General features: G+C 34.3%; 1 pseudogene; it reads right to left on the bottom strand.

The window, feature by feature from the left end:
* Nucleotides 1-940: 940 nt before the first annotated feature.
* Nucleotides 941-11,164, bottom strand: LOC111411321 (annotated as a pseudogene).
* Nucleotides 11,165-20,931: the final 9,767 nt, after the last annotated feature.

Genomic DNA, 20,931 nt, shown 5'->3' with positions numbered 1-20,931 from the left:
GCTACGGATTGGCATATCCTTTGTTATATGCTTTCTTTTCTTGAATTGCCTTTTCAGAGATTGAAATGCTACATAAATGCCTTCACAATATTTTAGTCAGATAAATAAATCAGTTGGTCTTTAATTTGTTAGATCATGTTACAGTACAATGAGAGCAGCTGTAATCCTATAGTCAATGAGAACCTCCCACACACACGAATCCCTTTTTTTCTTAATTGCTTCCTTGTTAATACAAGCTTAAATCAAGATTAACAAATTCAAAAACTCGTTGGTTCTGCGAATACTTGTGAATTTGGGGTCAACAATTTGTCAATTCCAATGGAAAATCGAATAATCGGCACAAATTTTGAGAAACTCTTATTAGAATGTATATATGGAAAGCTAAAAATTAAATGATAGGTATTCACTCAATCTGGTTAGGTTTAGGTGTTTATATTTTAACTATGCAAAGGCTCTTTCATTTTTAGCCCCTTGTTTGTGCCCCATTATTTAGCTGCATTTTTTAATAGTAGATTGATGGAAAATGTGTGATTGAAAAATTTTAAAAAAAAAAAAAAATTTTAAGTCTGCGTGTAATATTATTTTTTTGAAGAGCTCAATATATATATATATACACACACGTGAATATGTGCAAATGGTATGTCCTCATTCATCATTTGAATATAATTGTTGATCTCCATGGAAAAATAAAGAATAAGATTCTTTCTTTTTCATGTATCCTAAACCTGCGCTCATAAAAAGTACTCATTTTAGCTCTACTGAAATCTAAACATTATTCATAAATAGGGTTGCTAACTTGTGCTTAGTAGCATTTTAAACCCATTTGGCTTTAAAAAAAGCACTTATGATGATAATATTCTCATTTCAATCTGGAGGGACAATGTTTTTATCTCTCTCTCTCTCTCTCTCTCTCTCTCTCTCTCTCTCTCTCTCTCTCTCTCTAGATTAATTTCCTTCGGTGGGGATTTCTATCCTGGAGAATTCTTTTTCCCATATACATTACAAAGTAACAAGAACAGCTTAATTAAGTCCAAAGTTCATAATCAGCTTAATCAACTATGTCTAATTTCAAAGTGCTTATAATTAGTTGATACTTCAAGGAGGCTTTACCTGGAATGAAAGAACAAAAATGGATTCATGAAGGTTTAATTCCTGAATCGCCTCCCAATAGTATGTTCTGTGTTCGGTTAGATAATGATCTGATTTACCTCCCAAGCATCATAACAGTAGCTTGAGGATTATTTCCTGGACTGTTGAAGAACGCCGAACCATCAATTACGAGTAATGAATCAACGCCTAGCACTTTGTAATTCTGATCCACAACCCTACCAACTTGGCAGCCTCCAAGGTAATGCCAATAGTCATCAGAATTTTGGCACAAAATTCATCCATGGAATAAGTTGCTGTCACATGTTTAGTACTTAGGTTAATTGGAATAGTCAAAATCATGTTCATTAGAGTTTGCATGGCTGCAAAGGGATAAAGAAGAGTTGAGAGAGATCTCGATTCCACAACTCTTCTAACGATTTCCAAGCCTTGAACACATCTTTGTGTGTCTCTTGGATCATTTAAGTGGTTGAAAGAGACTCTTGGGTTGTCATTGGATCCCTACTTTGGAGTTTTAGATGGCCGGTCGAGAAAGGTCCCACAATCTTTTCTAGGATGACTCCAGCTTGAAGGTTCGCATATTGGTAAGGGTCGGGTCCCAGCATGGCTTCTTGCATACTTACATTTAAAGGGACTATGAAAGGATGATCAGTCTGCATTTTTTGTAAATTTCAGCTTCAAACCTAAAACTTTCAATAGATGTAGCAATGAATCGGGTACAAACGAAAAATTGTGGACTTAACTGGCCAACTAACCTGATATTCGAATTTTGAAACTTCTTGTGCAATCCTAGGTGTCCAAACCAACACAAAATTCCACTAGCTGCTTCAGTAAAATGACAAAATTGTGTTATACCCACCACTTGAACAAGGGAAAGTTCAACGGGCTGAGGTGAAGGAATAAAGACAGAATTCATTGGGTTATCAGACATTCCTTGGCCTACATTTGGTTGATCCAATATCACTTTTATACCTTGGTTGCTGAGTTGCTGGGCTGGACCAATTCCACTTAGCGTCAGCAATTGCCGGCTTCCAAGTGCACCAGATGGTAAAATTATTTCATTCATGGCTCCATTGCTCAAATCTGCCATATGCCTAATATCATTTGAATCTCCGAAGCATTACCCCGTAAACTTTTGGTTTTTGACCTGCATCATTACAAATATTTGAAGTTATCCTGGAATTTTCATGGTACTTCCTTCTCAAAACCCAAAACTTCCAATATTGGGTGACCGTAAAACTTAAATTCATGATTTTCATCTGTTATGGTATAATATCAAACTAAACGTTTGAATAGTTAAAGAAAGGAGAAGTTGAGTCATAAAAAAATAATCTGAATCATCGACTTGAATTGCACCTGATATAAAGTTTTGTAGCACAAATTGGACATTACTGGAGTGTGGATGAGATTAAAAAGAGAAAATAATAATAATAATAATAATAATAATAATAATAATAATAATAATAATAATAATGTTTCAACATTATTTTTGTCATATCTAGTAGTCTAATAGTGGGTCCCATACCGTGTACTAAATAAAGCCAAATAGTATATACTTTTGTTGATGATTGTAGGGGAGTCAATAAAATTAAGAAAAATTGCATATCTGTCCTCATCCTATTATTCTAATAGCAAGTTAGTCTCGGCCTAGCAAATAAATTCTCAACTTTTAACTACAGTTGCACAACAAGTCTTGAAGTCATTAAACCTTTAAATTTATGCTAAACTATCATGTGAGACTTACGAAAGCATTTCTCAAATCAAATTCCTAGACGGCGGTTCAAGTTAGATAATAAAGTATAACTTTATAAAGTAGGACGTCTGAGAATACGGAAACAATATAACATAAATTAGAAGATTTTCATCATTGAAAACTAATTCTGCAACTATTGGAGAAATTCACCTACAGGTTGTCTTGAGCAAGATTTGATAAACTAAAATCTTTGTTGGATCAGCATATTTAATAAACCAGAAGTATGTCTATATCCATTTTGATAAAAAATTGTGCCACCAACTTTAGTTCCCAATAGATGTTCATATGTAAAACTGTTATACCACAAAACCCCGGCTTCAAGCAACCCTTCCCTCACCGTCAATTGTCACGTCAGCATCAGTGGCTGAAACAGTACCACCTTCTTCTCCACCCATTCATATGACTCATTCTCCAATCTCGGATTCCACCAGACCAGCACCACGTAGTCCGAGCTAGCCCTGGTGAAGAAACCCACAATAATGGCAAAGCCACCGCCCAAAACCCATGTGCATGTGGTTGAACATGCAGTCCATGGAGATAAAAACCTGAGGTTGTGGAGGTGTCTGCTAGAGTTTCAAGGAAGCCACCAATGTCGGTTATGTTGGGATTTCCGTAAGGCAAGCCACCTCTTTCTAGCAATAAAACTTTTGTTCCGCCTTAAGAAAGTGACGCTGCCAGTGTGCAGCCGATTGTTCCGCCAACAATTACCATGTAATCGAAGTGCACCGCTGGTGGAGCCAATTTAACATCTTTGGTAAATGATGAATATGGACTTGCAGAACCAAAACAAAAAAAAAAAAAAACAAAAAAAATTTAGAGAACCAAAAAATGAAAAATCAGCATAATTATTCGAAATATTTATTGGCAAAACAAAAAAAAAAAAAAAAAAAAACAAAAAAAATTTAGAGAACCAAAAAATGAAAAATCAGCATAATTATGCGAAATATTTATTGGAGTTTTTACATTTATTGATCATCAGCATGTACTTGCAATATGCACTGCATAGAAATGAAATTGAAAATAAATCAACATTTTACGTTCTTGATTTTGAATTAGTTCTCACAAGTTCATTTACTAACAACTTAGTTCCAAAAAAGGGGCACACACTTGCCCATGTAAACATCGGTGAATTGTTTTGGAAATTTTACGCTAATTCCCTTTATTTCTATTTACCCACAAGATCATTTGTTATTCAAGAGAATATTAGCAAACAGGAAAAATAAAGAATATAACGCACAAATAAAACGACCGTCAAAGCCTTCTTTTTGCGTTGTTTCCTTTTTTATTAAGTCTGTTTTGGTTATATTTTGATGAATTTAAATCAGATTTGAATTTCAATTGTTGGTGAATAATCCTTAAAATTAGGATTCTCGACTTTAGTCACTATCTTGATTTTTTTATATTTTTGGTAAAAAAATTCATCTCAACCATTAAGGTAATGAGTGAATATAACACTGTAGCATTTTATTTTTTTTTATTATCGTAGAAAATCTCCAAATAACCCAATTTTCGACCACCCACATACATCACCCCCAAAACCATGGAATTCTTAAACATAATGTGATTACAAGAATCCAAAGTACCCAACCAGTGTTTCAATCAAAAAGACTCAAAATATCGCTTATACTTTTACAATTTTAATTTGGACAGTGTAAAACTCTTTAAAATTGTGAACTAGGGTGTTTTGTGCGTAAACGTATTGCTCGAGTGAGGAGCTAGCAACAGGCGAGTGAGAGGCACTCTATTTTTGTCACTCATTAAAAACGTTCAATACCTATAAGATCTAGCCACTAATGGAGTTAAAGTATATAAAACTCTGGATTAAAATATACTCATAGTGTTGTAACAGTGAGATGAAACCAAGATCGGATAGTAGCCTATGTAACCAAATAGTTTCACTAGTGGTTGCAAATATGGCCCACTATTTCCATTCTGCACTAAATTTGGACCATATTAAGTATTGCAAAATATAGAGTGCATTTTTTTCTAGAAAAAAAAGAGAATTTAAAAGAAAGTAGAGTGAAGATCAATAGGGCAGCTGCTTTCAATTTCAAAATTAGAATAGGGGCCTTGTAGTTTAGGGGCACACTATCATGTTGGAAATTTTTATAACCAACTAACATCGATAAAAATTTTCGTCAACAATCAATCATCCCACAAAATTCAAAGTGTTTTCCTACAAAAACAAATGGAATGCTAAAGGAAAAACGAGTCAAACTTTGAATGAAATCTTTAAGAAATATTACAGCAATGCATCTACTTGAAAAACTTGTAAAATAAATGAACTGCTTAGCCTTAGACCCATAATTACCTTCAGTTAGTTTTGGATCACTGATCCCAAATGTTCTACCAAAAAGGTGATGGAATTAATAATAAATTATATAGAAGCAAGTAAAATGAATAATTGTTTAGAATATGCTTATATTACATTCATCCAATTGATTGTAATAACATATTCCATATAAAGTCCATCCAAGTTTGGAGAAGCATTCAGCTAATTTTGGGTGTACACCAAGATTTCCACCATTTGAGGACTTAAAGAACTATGAACGATGATAAATGATCATTTTACTTTTATTAACCTTCCACCCATAAAAAGTATCAAATCTAGTTCTCTACTTTTACGAACATTCTATAAATATTTTCCACATCGTTTTTCATCTCAAACCAATCTTTTATGATTTATTTTTTCATAAACCTATAAACAAGAGCATCACTCCTAGAAGAAGAGGTACCTTTATCAAAACTAAAAGAACTTAAAGAAGTCTAAATTGATACTTGATTATTCCCAAAAACTCATCCACATCCCACGAATCACTCATAAATAGACATTGGAATGGCTTTCAAAGCCTTAGAAATGTTATTAGCAACTTCCTTATTCTTGTAGAGATCAACAAAATAATATTTAATGTAATTCGGTTTTTACGAAGGAAAATAGCAATAAGCAACAACTAATTCACATTTTCTATTTTACCTTAGTACTTATCAAACTTCTTCTTCATATTAGAGCCTATTTCATCCACATAAAATCACCACTTAAATTTCATTCATCCAATTTGATTACAAAATTATAGATTTTGATGGCACGATAAAACTAAGTTTTTATCATTTACTTAAAACCACAAAATAGAGTCAGTAGCTTAGATCAATTATGTAAAAGACACAAGCATGCAAAGCATGAATAATTATCGATAAAGATGAAAAATAATGATGCCCCTTGCTAGGAGTAGGGATAGGTTCTCATACATCAGTGTGGACAAGATTAAAAGGTGCAGAAGATAAAGAGTTTCTATTATTAAAAGATAAAGCCTTTTGTTTTTCCAATTGACAAGATACACAATCAAGAGAGTTTAAATTAACTCTTCCTAAATAACCATTAGACGATAAAGACTGATTACGAGATAAATATGTATGACAAAGATGAGAATGCTAAAGATTGGAAGAGACAACAGTTGCAAAACTTTGGATAAAACATGAATCGGGAATCGCAAAAAGGAAAGCTCAAAAAACGACCAACTTTAAGTCCTGTCCCAACTAGCGAGATTCGTGTTCCAATCCTGCACATCATACCTTTGTTAGAAAGATTAAAACAAGACCATGTTCAACAAGTTGTCCAACAGAAAGAGAGCTGATCCCAATGACTTCTAACCTGAGAATGAAACTAAGCAATGGATTGACTAAGCTCCTGATGCAAATGATACAATTTTGACACCAACTGAAATTGAAGAGTAGCATCACTAGAACAATTGTATCGATTTCCCAAATTCTCTCTTTTGGCTCAGTTTTGTCTCCAAGAGTCTATTTATTTTCAAAGAGCACATTGTACTAGTTGGAGAGCATTTATAAATTTAGAGAGTTAAAATTTTGAAATATTCCAACAAACTCTTTATATTTAACTCTTAGCCCTCTTTTAGCCCCCATTAATTTTAATTTCATTACATTTCATTTTTCTTTCTCTTATTTTCAACTAGACAATCTTCCATAAAATAATATTACACGTAAACCAAAATTTTTCCTTCTTTTTCAACCACTAGTTTTTCAAAAAAAATATTATTCCACCCATTTTCATTTCTACAAAATGGGGGCCAAACGAGGGCTTAATTTTACTACCCCAAAAAATATTTATTATTTTTCTCTATCTTTTATTTTAATTAGCTTTTTTCTAAACTATTTTATTATTTTTCAAAATTTTTACATTGAAAATAGAAACTCTTTGAATGTATTTAATCAGAGAGTGAGTTTGAGACCCACTCATTAAATTAAAATATTAATTTAAAGAGTCCATAGAAGAATGATTTTAAAGGTTGACTATTTAAAAGAATATTTCATGTTTAAAGAGTTTTTTGGAGATGTTTTTAAAATATTAATTTAAAAGTTTTCGAAATATAATTTTAAGGGTTGACTTTTTTTAAAATAGAGTGTATCTTATGTTTAAATTTTAAAAAGTATATTTTTTTGGAGAAGTTCTAAGACCTTATTGCTTAACATTATAAAAATTGCATTCTTAGTACCGAATCTCTTACTAAATTAAATATAAGACATTGATTAACAAAATATGATAATTAAACAAATAAAATCAGTAAACAATGATAGTCTTGAGGCTATATGTTTCGGATCGCATCGCACCACATGTATATGTAAATACAAAGGTTTAAAATAATTTTATCATATATATAGAAAATTATAAAAAATATCGAAAGATCAATCCGATTATATATATTCTAGGAGATGAAGTAACAATGTGGACAAATTTACTACCAAAAATTCTCAGGAAAAAATTCTTACAAAAACTACTAACAACGAAAATTTTTGCTGTCTCGTTAAATAAAGACTTTAATTTGTAGAGAGATTGGAAAGTTGAAATGAAAATTGAGAGGATTGTCCCAAAGTGTTAACTGAATCTCCAATAATCATATGCGATTGACTCTAGTTATTCAATTAAACATCCAATTGAAACCTAATGCTGAAATAACAGATATTACCTTTGAATTAAAGCCAAAAAAAAAAAATGATTGGTCAAAATAAGCCCGAAAGATGAAATGGAGCATAAGAAGGGCTTAATAAAAAGAATTTGGTACCTCTAGGATTGGAGAGTTTTCTTTTTCTTCTATCTTAACCATGCTTCATATGTCAGATTAGGAACAAAACAAGAAGCAAAGCTAGAAGAGTTTGCTATAATTCCAAAATATTATTACTAAGCTAAATCACTCACAGGGCAACTCTCCTTTGGCATGTCACTGGAGTTAGTATATAGAAGCACCATTGCATGCCAAATAAGAGTAGCCCTATGAGTGGTTCGAGCGTTTCAATCAGACCATTTGAATAATAATCATCACAATCCCAATTCGTGGTTTTTTTTTCTAATCTTATTATATACAAATTCCATTGGAGCTAGAAATGGCATATGCTTTTGGATATCCTAAAAGGGTGCTTTATTTCTCATTTTCCCTTGAAGAAATTAAAGCCCATTTACAAGGATTTATATACCATATTCCTCCTTGCCTTTGTCCATGAATTTACAGGTAAAATTCTGTAAAAAGATTTGAAAGGAGATGCTGTCAACCCGATGAAGTGTCGAATTATCAAAGGCCATGGATTGACATATCCTTTGTTATATTCTTTCTTTTGTTGAATTGCCTTTTCAGAGATTGAAATTCTAGATTAATGCTTTTACAAGATTTCCGCTTTAGTTAGAGAAATAACATCAGTTGGTCTTTAATTTGTTTGATCACAATTACACTATTACAATGAAATCAGTTGTAATCCTACAGTTAACGAAAACCTCCCACCCACTCGAATCCCCCTATTCTTAACGGCTTCATTGTTAATACAAGCTTAAATCGAGTTAACAAATTCAAAAACTTGTTGGTTCTGCGAATACATGTGAATTTAGGGTCAACAATTTGTCCATTCTAATGGAAAATCAAATAATCTGCACAAATTTGCAGAAACTCTTACTAGTATGTATGTATGAAAAGCTAAAAATAACATGATAGGTATTCACAAAATCTGGTTAGGTTTAGGTGCTTCCATTCAGCTATGCAAAGGCTCTTTTATATATATATATATTCCTTCGGTGGGGATTCCTATCCTGGAGAATTCTTTTTCCCATATACATCACAAAGTAACAAGAACAGCTTAATTAAGTCAAAAGTTCATAATCAGCTTAATCAACTATGTCTAATTATAATTATTTCAAAGTGCTTATAATTTACCTCCCAAGATTCATAACAGTAGCTTGAGGATTATTTCCTGGACTGTTTTAGAACTCCGAACCATCAATTACGCGTAATGAATCAACGCCTAGCACTTTGTAATTCTTATCCACAACCCTACCAATTTGGCAGCCTCCAAGGTAATGCCATTAGTCATCAGAATGTCGATACAAAATTGTTCCAAGGAATAAGTTGCTGTCACATGTTTAGTCCTTAGGTTAACTGGAATAGTCTAAATCATGTTAATCAGAGTTTGCATGGTTGCAAAGGGATAATGAAAGTTGAGAGAGATCTCGATTCCACAACTCTTCTAACACTCTCGAAGCCTTAAACACATCTTTGTATGTCTCTTGGATCATTTAAGTAGTTGAATGTGATTCGTGGGTTGTCATTGGGATCCCTACCTTGAAGCTCTAGATGGCCGGTCGAGAAAGGTCGCACAATCTTTTCTAGGATGACTCCTGCTTGAAGGTTCGCATATCTGTAAGGTTCGGGTCCCAGCTTGGCTTCTTGCATACTTACATTGAAAGGGATTATGAAAGGATGATCAGTCTGCATTTTTTGTAACATTTCAGTTTCAAACCTAAAACTTTCAATAGATGTATCAATGAATCGGGTACAAACTAAAAATTATGGACTTAACTGGCCAACTAACATGATTTTCGAACTTTGAAACTTCTTGTGCAATCCTACGTGTCCAAATCAACTCAAAAATCCACTAGCTGCTTCAGTAAAATGACCATATTTTGTTATACCCACCACTTGAATAAGGGAAATTTCAACGGGCTGAGGTTAAGGAATAAAGCCAGAATTCATTGGGTTATCAGACATTCCTTGGCCTACATGTGGTTGATCCAATATCACTTTTATACCTTGGGTGCTGAGTTGCTGGGCTGGACCAATTCCACTTTGAATCAGCAATTGCCGGCATCCAAGCGCACCAGATGGTCAAATTATTTCATTCATGGCTCCATTGTTCAAATATGCCATATGCCTAATATCATTTGAATCTCTGAATTATTACCCCATAAACTTTTGGTTTTTGACCATCATCATTTCAAATATTTGAAGTTAATCCTGAATTTTCATGTTACTTAATTCTCAAAGCCCAAAACTTCCAATATTTGGGTGATCGTAAAACTTAAATTCATGATTTTCATCTGTTATGGCATAATATCAAACTAAAAGTTTGAATATTTAAAGAAAGGAGAAGTCGAGTCATAAAAAAATAATCAGAACTATCGACTTGAATTGCAACTGATATAAAGTTTGATAGCACAAATTTGAAATTACTGGAGTGTGGATGAGATTAAAAATAGAGAAATAAATAATAATAATAATAATAATAATAATAATAATAATAATAATAATAATAATAAAAGTTTCAGCATTATTTTTGTCATATCTATTAGTCTAATAGTGTGTCCCATACCGTGTACTAAATAAAGTCAAATAGTATATACTTTTGTTGATGATTGTAGGGGAGTCAATAAATTTAAGAAAAATTGCACATCCGTCCTCAGCCTATTATTCTAATAGCAAGTTAGTCTCGGCCTAGCATATAAATTCTCAACTTTTAGCTACAATTGCACAACAAGTCTTGAAGTCGTTAAACCTTTAAATTTATGCTAAACCGTCATGTCAGACTTACGAAAGCATTTCTCAATTCAAATTCCTATACAGTGGTTCAAGTTAGATAATAAAGTTTAACTTTATAAAGTAGGACATCTGAGAATACGGAGACAATTTTTCATAAATTAGAAGATTTTTATCATTGAAAACTAATTCTGCAACTATTAGAGAAATTCACTTATCGGTTTAATCTTGAGCAAGATTTGATAAACTGAAATCTTTGTTGGATCAACATATTTAATAAACTAGAAGTATGTCTATATCCATTTTAATAAAAAATTGTGCCACCAACTTCAGTTCCCAGTAGATGTTCATATGTAAAACCGTTATACCACGCAAGCAACCCTTCCCTCACCGTCGATTGCCACGTCAGCATCGGTGGCTGAAACAGTACCACCTTCTTCTCCACCCATTCATATAACTCATTCACCAATCTTGGGTTCCACCCGGCCGCCATCACGTAGTCAGAGCTGGCCCGGGTAAAGATGTTGAGAATTTACTTAAACATGCACAGCAAAAATAAACAGTTTCAATTCCCACCAGGATTCATCTTTGTATTTAGATAAGAACTGTGATGAGAATTATACCTTTTACTTGAATTTTGGAAACTCCTTTGCGTTATCTTTGTTTCAGCAGCTTGAATCTGCCTCCCACAGCTGTCTAATTATTCAACTTCCAATGAAATCCACACAGAGAATACACTACAACTAATAGGGCTTTTCTTCTTATGCCAGCAAGAATTATGAAAACTATATGGATCTAAAACCCTAGCCACGTCTTTATATAAGCCCAAACAGGCTCGGCCCGGTCCGGTCCAATATTTAATTAATCCATTTAATTAAATTTGATCCGTGAATTAATTAATCCAATTAATTAATTTCGGGCTATAAATAACTAATCCAATTAATTAATTTGTCCAACGATTGTTAAATTAATTAATTGACAATTTGCAATCTTCCAATTCTCTTTTGTGTGCGACCTATTAAGTTCCCGACCACGATGCCTAACAACGTGAAATATTATTTTGACTTAATCAAAAGTGATAGATTAAACACCCTTTTAATTTATCACAAATTCACACTCGTCATCCCAGATTGACATCTAGCAATGTATCAGGGCAACACATGTGACGGGAAATGTCATGTGGTATGACAAAATCAAAATTGTTCGTTTACCATAAAACTATAATCCCTTCGTCAATATGATCTGATCAATTACGAGATATGGAAGTGTGTCAATCTCGATTATCGATCATATCTGTCATTCTACTATTAAGTTAATATGAGTCAAAAACTCATTTTCGACTTATGTGTATACCTTGGTCAAGGATTTCGTTATTGACTTAATTGAACGAAATGCAGATCACAATCTCTTACTCTCTAAAAGTGACGAATCCTCTATTGGTCGTTCACAACCTTCATATGGTTCTTGATATACTCGAACGATATCGTATTAGTGGCCCTTCGTAGAGCAACATCCAACACTGTCAAAGCATGATTGTACTCATACAAGGCACTATGATGACCTCAAGTCATAGGACCAATTTCACTACCGAACGTTAGAGATTAACCACTGACACTCAGATAGTTATCCATGTGGAATCTCTTAGCACGTCTCCAATGTTTTGTTCTATAACAAAACATTCACGTGTTCATTTAAGTGTCACCACACTTTAGCTTATGAGATCAGTTACTTACTTCATAAGTAAGAAATGTCACACATGATGGTCTATCTGTAATAACGATATCCATATCTCGTTATTACTTACGACCACGGATTATTCAAGATCCAATCATATGTAATTTGTATCTCACAATCACAACTCCTTGTGATTAACAAATCACTTAAACTTGGATCTTCAGACTCTATTGTTTAATATTATTTATCACAAAATTAATTTAAATAAATAATAGATCTTGCCAAAATTAAATACATTAAACATATTAAAAGTGTTTACAACTTAAATCGATTGGATCTAGGGCATAACACTCACAAACTCCCACTTGCACTAGATCCAATCACTCATGTATCTAATACCACAAGTGTTCACATGACGATCATGTTTCTGATGTGACAACGGCTTTATCAATGGATCTGCAATATTGTCATCTATGGAAACTCGCTCTATCGTTACGTCATTTCTTTGTGTAATCTCCCTGATGAGATGATATGGCCTTAGCACATGTTTGGACTGTTGATGAGACCTCGGTTCCTCTACTTGTGCGATGGCTCCATTATTATCACAATACAAAGGTATGAGATCAACAATGCTAGGAACAACTCCCAATTCATTAATGAACTTCTTGATCCAGACAGCTTTCTTCACTACTTCAGAAGCAGCAATGTACTCGGCTTCTGTTGTTGAATCAGCGGTTGTCTCCTGTTTGGAACTTTTCCAACTAACTGCTCCATTGTTGAGAGTAAACATATATTGCTATCATCTTTGTCAGATTGAAAGCTGTACAAATTGACCCAAACTAAAATTAAAAAGCCAAGTCCCTCAATTTCGAAAATTGCATGACAGGCTCTGAATTTAAAATTTTCAAAATGACCCCAACTGAAATTGTAGGCGGGGGCTTGCAATTACACTAATTGCAATAGAAGTCCCCGCCTCCAACCTTCCCCAATTTGAGAAACCCTAAGAATTTTTTTTTATTTACTTTGGTGGCATCGTCGACAACAGCACCACCCTTCCAAATAGCAAGACCCACCACCATAAGGCGGGGCCGGCTCTTGCGGCCCAACCAACAGCACGAAGGTGCTGCTACCTGCAGCGTCTTCGCGTTGCTGAAATAGCAACTGTGATGCCAATGTAGGCTGCGCCTACAGGCGTTGCTGCAGTCTGCAGCGGCGCTTGCTGCTGGCGCGCACACCGCCCGATGATCCAAAATTTTTTGCTTTTGTTTTCAAAATCAAATTTTGAAAATAAAATTAAACACTATAATTGCTAGATTCAGGAATAAATATGATTAAATCAACTTTTAATTTAATCAACATGTAAATTAATTCCTAACAAATACAAAGTTGCTCTGATACCATTGTTGGGAATTTACTTAAACATGCACAGCAAAAATAAACAGTTTCAATTCCCACCAGGATTCATCTTTGTATTTAGATAAGAACTGTGATGAGAATTATACCTTTTACTTGAATTTTGGAAACTCCTTTGCGTTATCTTTGTTTCAGCAGCTTGAATCTGCCTCCCACAGCTGTCTAATTATTCAACTTCCAATGAAATCCACACAGAGAATACACTACAACTAATAGGGCTTTTCTTCTTATGCCAGCAAGAATTATGAAAACTATATGGATCTAAAACCCTAGCCACGTCTTTATATAAGCCCAAACAGGCTCGGCCCGGTCCGGTCCAATATTTAATTAATCCATTTAATTAAATTTGATCCGTGAATTAATTAATCCAATTAATTAATTTCGGGCTATAAATAACTAATCCAATTAATTAATTTGTCCAACGATTGTTAAATTAATTAATTGACAATTTGCAATCTTCCAATTCTCTTTTGTGTGCGACCTATTAAGTTCCCGACCACGATGCCTAACAACGTGAAATATTATTTTGACTTAATCAAAAGTGATAGATTAAACACCCTTTTAATTTATCACAAATTCACACTCGTCATCCCAGATTGACATCTAGCAATGTATCAGGGCAACACATGTGACGGGAAATGTCATGTGGTATGACAAAATCAAAATTGTTCGTTTACCATAAAACTATAATCCCTTCGTCAATATGATCTGATCAATTACGAGATATGGAAGTGTGTCAATCTCGATTATCGATCATATCTGTCATTCTACTATTAAGTTAATATGAGTCAAAAACTCATTTTCGACTTATGTGTATACCTTGGTCAAGGATTTCGTTATTGACTTAATTGAACGAAATGCAGATCACAATCTCTTACTCTCTAAAAGTGACGAATCCTCTATTGGTCGTTCACAACCTTCATATGGTTCTTGATATACTCGAACGATATCGTATTAGTGGCCCTTCGTAGAGCAACATCCAACACTGTCAAAGCATGATTGTACTCATACAAGGCACTATGATGACCTCAAGTCATAGGACCAATTTCACTACCGAACGTTAGAGATTAACCACTGACACTCAGATAGTTATCCATGTGGAATCTCTTAGCACGTCTCCAATGTTTTGTTCTATAACAAAACATTCACGTGTTCATTTAAGTGTCACCACACTTTAGCTTATGAGATCAGTTACTTACTTCATAAGTAAGAAATGTCACACATGATGGTCTATCTGTAATAACGATATCCATATCTCGTTATTACTTACGACCACGGATTATTCAAGATCCAATCATATGTAATTTGTATCTCACAATCACAACTCCTTGTGATTAACAAATCACTTAAACTTGGATCTTCAGACTCTATTGTTTAATATTATTTATCACAAAATTAATTTAAATAAATAATAGATCTTGCCAAAATTAAATACATTAAACATATTAAAAGTGTTTACAACTTAAATCGATTGGATCTAGGGCATAACACTCACAAACTCCCACTTGCACTAGATCCAATCACTCATGTATCTAATACCACAAGTGTTCACATGACGATCATGTTTCTGATGTGACAACGGCTTTATCAATGGATCTGCAATATTGTCATCTATGGAAACTCGCTCTATCGTTACGTCATTTCTTTGTGTAATCTCCCTGATGAGATGATATGGCCTTAGCACATGTTTGGACTGTTGATGAGACCTCGGTTCCTCTACTTGTGCGATGGCTCCATTATTATCACAATACAAAGGTATGAGATCAACAATGCTAGGAACAACTCCCAATTCATTAATGAACTTCTTGATCCAGACAGCTTTCTTCACTACTTCAGAAGCAGCAATGTACTCGGCTTCTGTTGTTGAATCAGCGGTTGTCTCCTGTTTGGAACTTTTCCAACTAACTGCTCCATTGTTGAGAGTAAACATATATTGCTATCATCTTTGTCAGATTGAAAGCTGGCATCAGTATACCCATGAATCTTTAGTTCATTTCCTCCATAGATCAAGAACACATCTTTAGTCCTTCTCAAGTATTTAAGAATGTTCTTAACCGCTATCCAGTGTTTCTTACCAGGGTTTACCTGAAACCTGCTCGTAACACTTAGAGCATATGAAACATCTGGTCTTGTACATAGCATCGCATACATGATAGATCCTATCGCCGAAGCATAAGAAATCTTATCCATACGACTCCTTTCATCATGTGCCTTAGGACACATATCTTTTGAAAGGTAAATCTCATGTGACATGGGACATAAACCTCTTTTAGACTCTTCCATATTAAACCTTCTCAAGATTTTATCTATGTACAAAGATTGGGATAAGCCTAGTAATCTTTTAGATCTATCTCTATAGATCTTGATTCCCAAGATATACGCTGCCTCTCCCATATCTTTTAGGGAGAAATTCTTTGACAACCATAATTTTACCGATTGAAGTATTGGGATGTCGTTTTCCATTAATAATATGTCATCAACATATAATATTAGGAATACGACCGCGCTCCCACTTGTCTTCTTGTAAACACACGGTTCATCTTCATTTTTGATAAAATCAAACATTTTGATTGTTTCATCAAAATGAAGATTCCAGTTCCAAGAGGCTTGCTTTAATCCATAAATGGATCAATTTAGCTTACATACTTTGTTGGCTCCTTTGGATTCAAAACCTTCAGGCTGTGTCATGTACACCTCCTCTTGTAAGTTTCCATTAAGGAAAGTAGTTTTGACATCCATTTGTCATATCTCATAATCATGGTATGTAACTATTGCAAGCAAAATCCAAATGGACTTTAGCATGGCTACAGTCGAAAAGGTTCCATCAAAGTCAACGTCTTGTCTTTATGTGTAGCCCTTCGCTACTAGCCTTGCTTTGCATGTATGGACGTTTCCATCCACATCGACCTTTTTCTTGTAAACCCATTTACAACCTATCGATTTTATCCCACCTAGAAGGTCGACTAAGGTCCAAACCTTGTTCTCATACATTGAGTTCATTTCAAATTCCATGGCTTCTTTCCATCTCTTCGAGTCAACACTTGACTTCGCTTCTGCGTAATTTGTAGGTTCGTCATCATCGACTAATAATACTTGATTAGTAATCGTGAATTCGTACCTTCTGGGAGGTCGAATGATCCTACTTGATTTACGCTGAGCTGGAGTGTCCTCGGGGTTCTCTACATCCTGATCAAGAGTCTGTCCGTCAACAGGTGTGGGATCAGACTCAAGTTCATCTAATTGGTCAAAGGTATTTGTGGATTCTTGAACTTCTTCAAGTTCTAGTTTGCTCCCACTATCCTCTCCTGGAATAACTCTTTCTCTAGGAATATGGCATGTCTTGAGATGAACACCTTCTTCTCACAGGGATTATAAAATCGATATCCAATTGTCTCTTTTGAATATCCCACAAATACGCATTTATCAAATTTTGCCTCAAGTTTATCTAATTCATTTCGCTTTACATAAGCGTCACAGCCCCAAACTTTCATCTGAGATAAGTTTGGTCTTTTTCCTCTCCATAGCTCGTATGGAGTTTTGTCGACTGATTTAGATGGGACACGATTAAATGTGTAGCACGTAGCAATTAGTGATGACCCCAAAATGATTTTGGGATGTTTGCATAGCTCATCATTGATCGCGCCATATCTAACAAAGTGTGATTCCTCCGTTCAGATACACCATTATATTGCGGTGTATATGGTGGAATCCACTGCGAGAGAATCTCATTCTCTTTTAGATAATCTAAAAATTCTCCCTTTAAATATTCTCCTCCTCGATCTGATCGCAGCATGAAAATATTTTTACCAGTCTGTTTCTCTACTTCAAGTTTGAATTCCTTGAACTTTTCAAGTGCTTCATGCTTGAATTTCATCAGACACACGTAACCATATCTAGAGTGATCATCAGTGAATGTGATGAAGCAAGAGAAACCACCTCTGGCGGTGATTGACATGGGTCCACATACATCAGTATGTATTAGTCCCAGCAGTTCTGTGGTTCTTTCTCGTTTTCTAGTAAAAGGGAACTTGGTCATTTTGCCTAACACGCACGACTCGCATTTGTCAAATGATTCAAAATCAGTTGACCCCAAGTATCCATCTTTATGTAACTTGGAAATACGTTTGTCGTTAATGTGACCCAGTCTGCAATGCTAGAGGTATGTATTATTTAGATTATCACTTTTATGTCTTTTACATTCTATATTCATAATAGATAACTCAGTATCGAGAATATAAATTCCATTTTGCAACACACCACAATGATAAAAGATCTCATCTTTATAAAACGAACAACGATTGTTCTTAATATTAATTAAAAAACCATTCATGTCCAAACACGAAATAGAAATAATGTTTTTAGTAATGGCGGGAACAAAATAGCAATTTTCTAATTCTAATACTAAGCCCGAAGACAGTGGTAAAAAGTATGTCCCTACAGCTAATGCAACAACTCTTGCTCCATTCCCCACGCACAGGTCAACTTCTCTTTTCTGCAGTGGTCAACTTCTCTTTAGTCCCTGCATATTTATACAAATATGAGATCCACATTCAGTATCTAATACCCAAGAAGCTAATGAATTAGACATATTAACCTCGATAACAAAAATACCTGAAGTAGAAGTTTCAGAAGACTTCTTTCCCTTCAAGCTAGCGAGGTAGCCATTCAATTCCTCTTTCAATGACCTTTCACTCCACAGTGATAGCATGGGTCATCAGATTTGGTATGGTCCTTGCCTGCTTTGACTGCTTTGTTATTGCCCTTAGCCCTTTGGATGTTTTCTTAAAACTTCCTTTGATTTTCCTCTTAGTGCCCTTGGAGGAATAAATAGCTAAGACATGCCCAGTGCTTGCCTTGACATTAGGCTCCATAGTTTTAAGCATATTAAGCAACTCAAGGAGTGTGCATTCGATCTTATTCATATTAAAGTTTATAATAAACTGTGAATAACTATCTAGCAGAGATTGCAGAACCAAGTCAATACTTAGTTCATGATCCATGATAAAACATAATGAAGCCAGTTTCTCAATGAAACCAATCATCTTCAGCACATGAGCACTGACTGAAGATCCCTCTGCCATTTTGCACCGGTATAGCTGTTTAGAGGTCTCATACCTCTCCACATGAGATTGTTCATCATAGAATTCCTTGAGATGAAAAATCATAGTGCAAGCATCCATACCCTTATGTTGCTTCTGCAACTCAGGTGACATAGCTGCAACCATCACACATGCTGCAGTGTTATCATCATCACTATGTTTGTTATAAGCAGCCATCTCTTTCTGAGTGGAATTTTCAGTAGGCACCTCTAGAAAAGGCTACTCAAGGACATACCCAATTTTCTCATACTTGAGAACGATTCTCAAATTGGGGTGCCAATCGAGAAAATTTGGTCCGGTTAGTTTGTTGGCATCCAGTATGCCTCTCAAATTTATATCATTACTCATGATTCAAAAACTGTAAATGATGAAAAAAATATAGAATTAATATGTATTATAATGCATATGCACAAATTCAATATAGACTTTAATTAAACGTGCTCTCACTGTTTAAAATAAATTCATGACCCTTATAAATAAATTATTTGAATCCACATTTGATTCCCAATGGGCTGGGATCCCATTCGTTGTATCAAGATTTTGAGTGTACTCAACAAATCTTAATAAAATATTTGGGTAGATATTATTATCAATTGTATCTCCATACAACTCCCAGATCATTAAGTTGACAACTCTTTTGTCTTCACACATCTTTATGTGTTAGCTTAACATGCCTTTAAAACTTATCTCCTTGAGTATACTCAACACTATGCAAGTAAATATATATAAATAATAGTATGGATGATTATGGACTTGTTCTATCTAGTTCTCCCGAGTCAAAAAGGAAGACTAGTTGGTCAATTCCTAAGAGGTACAACATTGGATCAACATCAATGCACCATCTCCATAGTTCTCACCTCCTCTTGCGCCTTCAATTAGTCAAGCTGCAACATGTATTTTATACTAGTTGGCAAGTAGGCCTAAAAGAAATCGGACTTGCAGGCCTATAATAATAACAATAACAACGGACTCGCAAGTCCAATATAATAAAGAGCTCGCATGCCCATAACAACAATAATAATAACAGACTCGCATGTCCAAAGCAATTAAGGGTTCGTAGGCCCATAAAACAACAAGAAGTAAATCAACCATTCAACACATCTATATGGTCGAGTCCATAATCATCCATAAATAAACATTCATCATATAAATATTTCCTATGTATAATATCTAATATTATAAGCAATGTCTCATAAATCTAGCAATTATAGTTATCAAAACTAATTTAAAATTTTGGATCAAAATAATTACATAATTAATTAATCATATTATTTAATTAACTTAATTAGCAGGCCTATTTAATTAAAATCAAACTTTAACTAAATCCCGAATCAGAGTCCAACTCTAATTCGATAATTATTGGGTGAAGTAATATAATCAAAATCAAATTTTAATTAATTATTAAATTAGAGTCATACTCTAAATTTTAATTTGCATTTGAGAGTGATATTAATTGAAATCAAATTTTAATTAATATAATATTAGAGTCCAACTCTAATAAAATTGAATTAATATTTTAATTTAGGACAAAACTCCCAAATGAAATAAAAATTCAATTTAGGGTCAAAATTAAATATTTAAGTTAAAATCTAATTTTAACAAAATATAAAAGTCGTCAAATTTTAAATAAATTTTAATTTTGGGTCAAAATTAGGGTATGGGTCAAACCCAATTAAAACATCATTTTAAAACCAATTTTAAAATACAAATTTAAAACATCTTTGAAATTGCAAATTTAACCCAATTTAAAATTTAATAATAGGGGCTTCCATATTCGTAAATTACAGAAATGCCCTCCATTTAAAAATTGCAGATTGACCCCTCCATTAATTGTAGGTGGGGGCTTGCAATTACATTAATTGCAATGGAAGCCCCCGCCTCCAACCCTCCCTATGAAACCCTAAAAAAAAAAAAAAAAAAAATTATTTTTTTTACTGTTGGCGGCGCTGGTCCAATGCCCGGCAGGAAACTGCCGCCTAAAAGGCGGCACCCTTGCCCACACAGCAGCGCTAAGGTGCTGCCAGCGCTGTTGTAGCAGCGGCTGTAGGCGCCGCTGCAATCCGCAGCAGCGCGC

The sequence above is a fragment of the Olea europaea genome, chromosome 15 (genome assembly GCF_002742605.1).
Source record: "Olea europaea var. sylvestris chromosome 15, O_europaea_v1, whole genome shotgun sequence".
Taxonomy (NCBI): Eukaryota; Viridiplantae; Streptophyta; class Magnoliopsida; order Lamiales; family Oleaceae; genus Olea; species Olea europaea.
The sequence above is the reverse complement of the archived record's forward strand: the minus strand, read 5'-3'. Positions and strand labels throughout refer to the sequence as shown.